Here is an 8,507-nt window from a genome sequence, read left to right as displayed (position 1 = left end):
TGTTGACCACTTAGATTTTGAGATATCAAAATTTCTATTTCCAATATCTTTGTGAAAAATATTATTAAAAAAAAAAGTAAATATTTGATCAAATACTGCGTTTTGAGATTGCATAAGAAGTTTTGCAAAAATTGTGATGTAATTGGACGTCAAAATACTAAAAAAAAATTATCTAAAGAATTCGGAATTGGACTGAAATCCGAAAAAAAAAACTATCACAATCCTCATCGTCAGCTAAGCTCTTACTCAAACAAACCCAAACAGCCATTTCAGAATTTGCCGCAACAAAATAAATTCATGCACAAGTTTTCGATTTTTATATCTACATAGATGCTTTCGAGAGCCTGCAAAGGCACTTCTTTAAACGCCTGTTTCGTTTGCCGAACTCAACTCCAAACTATGCCATTTACGTAGAGTCAGGCATCACCCCTATATATTTATATAAAAAATTTAAAGGCTAATGTGGATTTTATTGTTCAGGTGATGAAAAGAAGTGAGTTCTGCCTTCACAAAATAATTTTGAAAAAATTGCTGCAATCAAATGCATCTCCGTTCAAAGACTGGAATCAAACTCGCAATAGCAACAGAATCTTCTCTTAACCTTTAGAAAACTAATGTTGACGATTGGCAAGCGCAGTTCGCAGGTGTTATTGCAAGTTGTATGTAGAAAATCTTTTTAGCGCAACATCTTCAGCATCTAGAAACGTTTATAGAAACTTAAATCATCAACTGATTTCAGACATATTCAGATAAGTAGAGCCAGAGTCGAAGCTTTAAACTTAAACTTTATACCACACCGAAGTGATTAGCCGCAGCTATGTGATCTGTGTAAGTGTGTAACAGGAGAGAAATCGAAGATATCTACCACTTTTTAGCTATTTGCCCAATTTTACAAGAAATTCGTAGGTTATACTTTCGGAAGTGTTTTAACAATGCAAGAATTTTACGAAATCCTTAATGGAGCACTAGGTTTGCTAAACGTATTTAAATTTTGTCGCCACGCTCAAGGCTACCTTTGCGCCTCTAAAGAGGCGTTTTTCCTCTTTTTTTTTACCCAATCCACTTTCCCTCCACTTTTTCAAAATTGTCAAAAAATCCCTCTTTTTGATATTTTGATTTCTCTTTTTCCTCTTTTTTAAAATTATGTACGTTTGATTAAAAAAATAGACATTTTTTTTTAAATCATGGAAAATTTGGCTCATACCACTTTCAATTATAACGACTCAATTGTAAAAAAAAATATGCTACTGTTGTTTAGCGCTGATTTGATTTTTATAAGGTTATTTTTGATAAATTCTATGTTGTTTCTTGAAGAAACTATGCACAAGTAATGTTTGTATACGAGTATTATTTTTATTATAATCAAACAATTTTAATTTTAAGAAAAATGAGGTATTTCGTGTGACTGTCGTACTTAACTTATTCTATTTTCACATTTTTTTATTTGGGCCTCTTTTTTTATCAAAATCCTCTTTTTTGGCCTCTTTCTGAAAATCAACTAAGGTAGCCCTGGCCACGCTCTTAACTACCGGAACAGTTTTACTTATTAAATAACTTTTTATGGTGTTAGAAGAGAAAAAAGAATGATTTTTTTTGCTTTTTTTGAGAAAACTGATTTTGTTCAAAAAATTCTAGCTCTTTTTGTAGATGTTGTATAGAAATGGTCGATATAAATATTTCGAGCTGAAACAATAAGCTTTCGGATGATAAAAAATTTATTGTAAGTTGTCATAAAAAATGGATTTAAAGGTGATGAAACAAAAAAAAGATAGGTAGATATTTTCGGTTTTTTTTTCAAGAAAAAATATTTTTTAAGGTTTCACTTCTACCGCGTGTGAATTGCACACATGATTTTTTTTTTTAATTTATATTTTTTTTTATCACTTATGAAATATAATTCACATTTGCTTTTTGTATAACCTAAGTAGAAGTGAAAAATTTTACTAAAACAGAGATTCTTTTAGTCTACTTTGAGTTGATGATCTATCCTTAATGCAAATATTTTTAAGCCATAATAGATAACCCTCGACATGGAGATCGTAACAGCGCCGAGAAAAGGAAGAAGACGATTTCCGTATTACTGAAGAATTTTTGAAATTTGGTAAGTTTTCTTTTTAAATAGGTCAGTGTCTCATTTTCGAATAGTAGGTATTTCCATAGTCTCTCACTTTGAGTTCGATCATTCTGACTTCGGTCATTTTAGCTTATTTTAGTCATACCCTCATACGGGGTGGGAAGCACTTCACTGCATAATGCATACGCATTATTATTTTACTATACATTTTTAACTTGATTCGAAAATTTCCTTTTTATTTACACAACGGGTCTAAAATTGTGTGATACAAGTCCATAAAGAATAACGCCTTTTATATAGTCCTTACCACCTATCCATGGACAACAAAAACAATTTTGTCCAAAATTTTTCTCAGAAGCTACTGATTTTGATAAGAAAATTAAAGAAAAGATTATAAGCTTTTAAAAAAGGTAATGCAATATATATCGAAACCAAGTTATTTGATAATTTTGAAAAGTTATTAAATGTTTCTAACTGAAATATTGCACATTGATTGCATCGAGAAAAATAAAAAAGTATTTCTAGATGAATGAAGAAACAGCCAAAGCAACACAAAACTTTTCAATGCAGATTGATAGAGCCTATAAGTAGCAGTACATTCGCATAAGCACATCACCCGCAACTAGGTATATAAACTTTATTTTCATGCGGATGTGAATTTTAAGTATAATTGATTAAATAATTTTGTTTAAACACAGAGAGTAGGTACGAGTAGAACTTTGATTCAATCAAAAATTAAAAACTTTGCCGTCGGAAAACTTATTTAATCCACATAAGAGATGTTTTATAAACTTTTCCCGGTTGTTGTTCAAAACTTATCAAATTGTGCATCAGACATAATTTTCAAAATTTTATTTAAACATCTTCCCATCAAGCTATATCTATATACTCCCTCTACTCCTTCCAAACATAGCATCCCAAAAACAGTTCAACTCATAACTAACAAAATTCCATACAATTCCACAGCGTCACAAAACAATTTGTGTATATAATTTACAATATTACCATTGTTATGTTAAAAAGCCAATTATACTTCTGTCATTTTCATGATAAACTTCAACAAGACTACACTTTCTATACAAGATTTTGTACCGCTTTTCTATAATGAAAACAACAAAAACATAAGAAGATACCCCAAACTATACGAGTAGGTTCTACACGTATAAAGAACTATACGACCGACAACGCTGGAATACCCCCGAACAATGCATCCGGTAATCTTGTTAAAAATGAAAATTGCAACATGCAACAATATATACAACATCTATTGTCCTGAATTATTCATCTTTTAGCAATTGAGGAACGCTGAGCACTCTGAGTGAATGCACATCGTTTAAGGCATTCCGATTTTAATTCCACATCCAGTCGGGTTTGGGTTTTAGGTAGTTTGTTTGGTTGGGGTTGCTTTGACTACCCTTTTTCTCCATACTCAACACCCCGGGCATCCTTTTGCATATCTTATAGAATAAACTTTAGTTCCTTTCCGCACTGAAGATGAGAAGAAATAAAAAAAAGTATCTACACACAAACTATGTGATGCACATTATGAGCCCGCAGAAGCTTGTCGTAGAATCGTCCCTTTTACCATCATCATCGTCTTCGTCGTCTTTACCCGTCTTCATCGTCCTTGTCGTAGTCTCAAGACCCTGTGTCAGAGTCTCGACCCCCTAAGCTACTCGCAAGGGACAAATTAAAATATTTTGAAAACATCTTTTGTGCCTCCACCCTTGTCGTCATTCTTTTGCGTTCCCTTGCTCTGTTATGCATGCAGAGCATGCATAGTAAAAGTTGCAAGTTTGGTGCAAAGTTTGCTTCCGCAACACTGCTGCTTTTACAGCTCCCGCGACTGTTGCCATCTGTATCCGCGATGCGATAGAGAGAATGGGACATTATATATAGTTGAGTTGGGTTGGGTTGTGAGATTCCAATTTGAAAAAGTTTTTATTTTTTTTTGTCCGCACTGCAAGAACGCTTTGGATGCCCATTAAAAAATTAAATCATAAACGTAAAAAATGAAGAAATTCGCAGAAAAAGGATGAGATAAGCGCAAAAGAAAAACTTTTTCATTGACTTTAACAATCACAGAGTCAGATTGTGTTTTTTTTCTAGATCCTTCTGTTATTTAGCGACAGCTCGGGTAATACCTGGTTTGTCCAAGATATACTTTGTTTCATTCCATAGATAGTTTACTGTTAATTGCCTTCCAAGCTCAAAAAAGCAAGTTTTTCTTCACGAATATTTTTTTTTCTTTATAATCAGCGCTAGAACTTTTATTTAAGCTTCTAGCAGAGACTATGGGTCGTATACAAAAACAGCTTTAAGCTCTTTTCTCACTTTTCAGAAAATTTTCTTGAAACCGATCTTAATTTCTTGAGATAGATCTCAGAAAATGTACTGAAAAGTAAGAAAAGAGCTTTTACTCTTCTTTTTGTAGAAGCTCTAACTACCTTTAATGATAGCAACTAACTAACTGCTTTAATAAAGCTTTACAGAAGCACTAATAGCTGTAAGGTTTCTGTAAAGTCTTAACTAAATTGTTTGTTGTATGTCGATGGAGAGTTTCCATTGAAAATGCCCAACAAAGAATAGTTTTTTTTAGTTTTCGGATCTTAAAAAGTGGGTCAGTTTAGACTGCAGAAAAAGCCCACGACGCGCATGTGCAATTGTCATTTTAAGAAATGAAAGAAAGTCTGAAGGGTTTTTTTTTTGTGATATAAAATATGATTGAAGCGTCATATTAAAGGTGAAATAATAAGCTTTCATATAATATAAAATTTACTATAGGTTGTCTTATAAGAAAATAGATTTAATGGTGTTAGAAGAAAAAAAAAATTTTTTTTGGGTTTTTCAGGAAAAATTATAGTTTTGAATAAATTATTTTTATACTTTTTGTGAATTGTAAATATTTAAGTATGGCTTTATTCTTTAGGAAAATTTGTAAGCTTTGTAATGGTGTAGCTTTTTTTCGAGAAAAATAACACGGTGTTACAAAAATGAGGTTTTAAAATATACGCGGGCGGAGACCTATCAGGTTTTGTAGAGCTAGTCGCACTGAATACGAAACGGTATTTGAAAATCCCCTAACACCCCCAAAATCTGGAGTTACGGGCAAAAAACGGTTTTTTAGAAAATTAGAATCAAATGCACAATTTTGCCTTTTGGAAATGGTATCATTTATTACTGTAAGTGTTGCCGTTGTTTTTTAATAATTTTTTTTTATTTTGATAATTTTTTTTTTAGAAAAATGCCCCTCCCACCTAAACGGGGGGAGATAGACCCCCCTCCCAAAGAAAAAAAATGTTTGTATTGAGCTCCTCTACAAAAACCTTTCATCAAATCCTGGCGCCCAACTTATCCTACTACGTGCCGAAACAACATTTTTGTTCTATGCCTAAAAGTTCGAATTTCTGTAACTGGGTTGAAATCGAAAAATTTTTTTTTCTAAGCCAATTTTGAAGTGATTTTCATAAAAAATACCTCGATCAATTGGGAAATAGATAAAGTTTTAGAATACATTTTTTAAATAGCATGTTGTCTTGAAAACATATACTTTAAATTGATGCCGAAGTTGGGCAAATGACAAAAAAAATTGAATTTTTGAACTTTGACATCTTATAAATTCTAAGTGGTTTAACCGAGTTACATGTTTTATACATTGTTAAAAAGGTATATTTATCTTCTATCAGAAACTGTAAAAAAATCGAAAATGGGTAAAAAATTGTCGAAGCTAGAATTTTTTCAATGGGTGAAGGTCCAAAAAACCGTTTTTTGCCCGTAACTCCAGATTTTGGGGGTGTTAGGGGATTTTTAAATACCGTTTCGTATTCAGTGCGACTAGCTCTACAAAACCTGATAGGTCTCCGCCAGCGTATATTTTGAGTGTTACACCGTGTAATTTTTTAAGGTTTCACTTCTACCACGTGTGAATTGCACACATGATTTTTTTTTCGTCATCAATTTAAAGTATATGTTTTCAAAACAACATGCTGTTTTAAAAATATATTCTAAAATATTGATTATTTCCAAACCGAACAATGTATTTTTTTATGAAAATCGATTGAAAATTGGCTTAGAAAAATAAATTTTACAACATCAACCCAGAGACAGAAATTCGAACATTTAGGCACCGAACAAAAATGTTATTTTGGAACGTAATACGATAACTTGGGCACCAGGATTGGATAACGGTTTTTTGTAGAGGAGTTCAATGCAATCATTTTTTACTATGGGAGGGGGTCTATCTCCCTTTAGGCGGGAGGGGCAATTTTCTAAAAAATAATTTAAAATAAAAAAAAATTATTAAAAAACAAAGGCAACACTAACAGTCTTAAGTGATTTCGAAAGGCAGAATTGTGCACTTAATTCTTATTTTTAAATCAATATATTTCAACCAATTGCTTTAGAAATAATCGATTTTAAAGTGAAAAATAGCCAAAACAAAATTTTTTTAAACTCATTTAATACCTACTATTTTTGTCCAGACTGTGAATTTTAATACAAAATTAACTGCTTTTTAGTAAACTGCTTCAATTAATTCCTTATCGAACAATGAAAGCTACATTATGTATGTGTGTCTATGCCTTCTAGGTTTTGAAAAATTAGAAAACTACTTTTTTATCAGATTTTTCTTTTTTCAATTTATTTTTTATTTTTATTTTTCGAGTTGAACCATTTTTTTCGCAACTTTTGCATGAAAATGAAGAGCAACTGCCAGTCCATTATAATACGTCCATGGCCAAAACATTCTAGGTAGACATAAAGAAACAATGATACAATCCATTTAAATACTTAAAACTAAATGCTAAAAAGAGATGATGAAACTGAGCATTAGAAAAGTTAAAAAGTAAAACAAAAAATTATTCGAAGGCTGAGTTTAGCACAAGTTAGCATTTCAATTTAAGTGATTTTCAAAGTGAATAACGAAGATGATAAATTCAATATAACAGTAGGTAGATACTTATATGCAAGAAAAAGTTTCTCTACTCTCGCAATCTGATGCTACTATGTAGGATGTTAAGAATGTCTTTGTCGCATTTATAATTTCTATCAATTCCTGTGAAACTCTACAAGTGGTGCGGATTAAGGTGCAGATAAAAGAAGTTTAAGTTTCAACTTTTAAGTAATTGATTCTTTTTTTGTCACATTTTTTGCTTATCTATGTTCTAAGAATGAAGGAGATTTTGCCTTGTGATTGTAACCTTTTGAAGTTAAAGCACTTTAGAAGAAGAAATAAAAAATTAAATGTTTAGTTGATTTACCTAGTCTTTAAAAAATCATAATTGGAGTATTTTTTTGACTGAAAGTCGTAATTGTTGTGAAGTGTAAGTGAAGTAAAAAACTTATATTCATAAAAAAAAAGAATCGGTTCAAAATAAAATCCAAAAGAGTGTAATGCTAATGAGTAATTTGAATTAATCTGCAACCATAAAGTTTTTGACATTTTGACAAAAAAAAAAAAAAAACAATCAAATCAAATTGGATTTTTAAACAAGAGAAACTTTTTTTGTGAATGAAAAAACTAAAAATACAGTTATTAATGAGTCAGTATATAAAATGTTAAATCCCCATCGAATGATAAAAGAAGAGATTCGAAATTCACAAAAAAAGTGCGTATACGCCCGAGTGTACGGTAGAGAAAATTGAAATAAACTCATTTGGTTGTGGATTTTATCATACCAACTGGTATAGAATCACCATCGATGGAGCTGATGAAGTGGAATTTTTGGCTTTCTAATCTTACGATTAAGCTTGTCCTGTAAATTTTCGAAAAAGCTTAAGTCTGTGCATAGTTGCAATATCAACTTAGATGTCAAAACTAATGTCAAATGAAAGATAAGTTGATACTGAAAATGAAAAAATTCAGTTGTCACTTTTAAAATAGAAATTTGTAACTGGCAAGCCTATTTTAAAGGGAAAAACTGTCGCAAAATTAATATTTTTTCATATTTTTGTGGTTTGATCAAATGAGATTTTTTTTTAAATGCCAAACTCGAGAATGTAAAAATGAAAAAAAAATCTCAGACAATATCATATAATTTGCCTGAAAAATGAGTATTTTTAGTGTATTTTATCATTTCAGTAGGGTTGCCGTACTTGCACGAATTTTATATTTTTAGATAGAAGAGGGTCTGGCCTAAATTGTATGTTTTAGACCTAACTCTATCAAATATCATACATTTTAGCTAAAAACAAGTGTTTTTGGTGTTTTTTTTATCATTTGAAGTAGGTACCTTCATAACAACCCTGATGTACTCCATAAAAATGTAGGTACTCTCAAATAAAATTTCCCATTTTCAATAAGCCGCATAATGATGCGACGTGCCATTTTTCTCTATTTTCTCTCTAACGCATGCGTTATTCACTTTCTCCGAAAATCATTCATGTCTTCATGAATAAAATCATTTTCGAAATCTCAAAATAGATAATTTAACCT

The sequence above is a fragment of the Episyrphus balteatus genome, chromosome 1, assembly GCF_945859705.1.
Source record: "Episyrphus balteatus chromosome 1, idEpiBalt1.1, whole genome shotgun sequence".
In the NCBI taxonomy this organism is placed as follows: Eukaryota; Metazoa; Arthropoda; class Insecta; order Diptera; family Syrphidae; genus Episyrphus; species Episyrphus balteatus.
The sequence above is the reverse complement of the archived record's forward strand: the minus strand, read 5'-3'. Positions refer to the sequence as shown.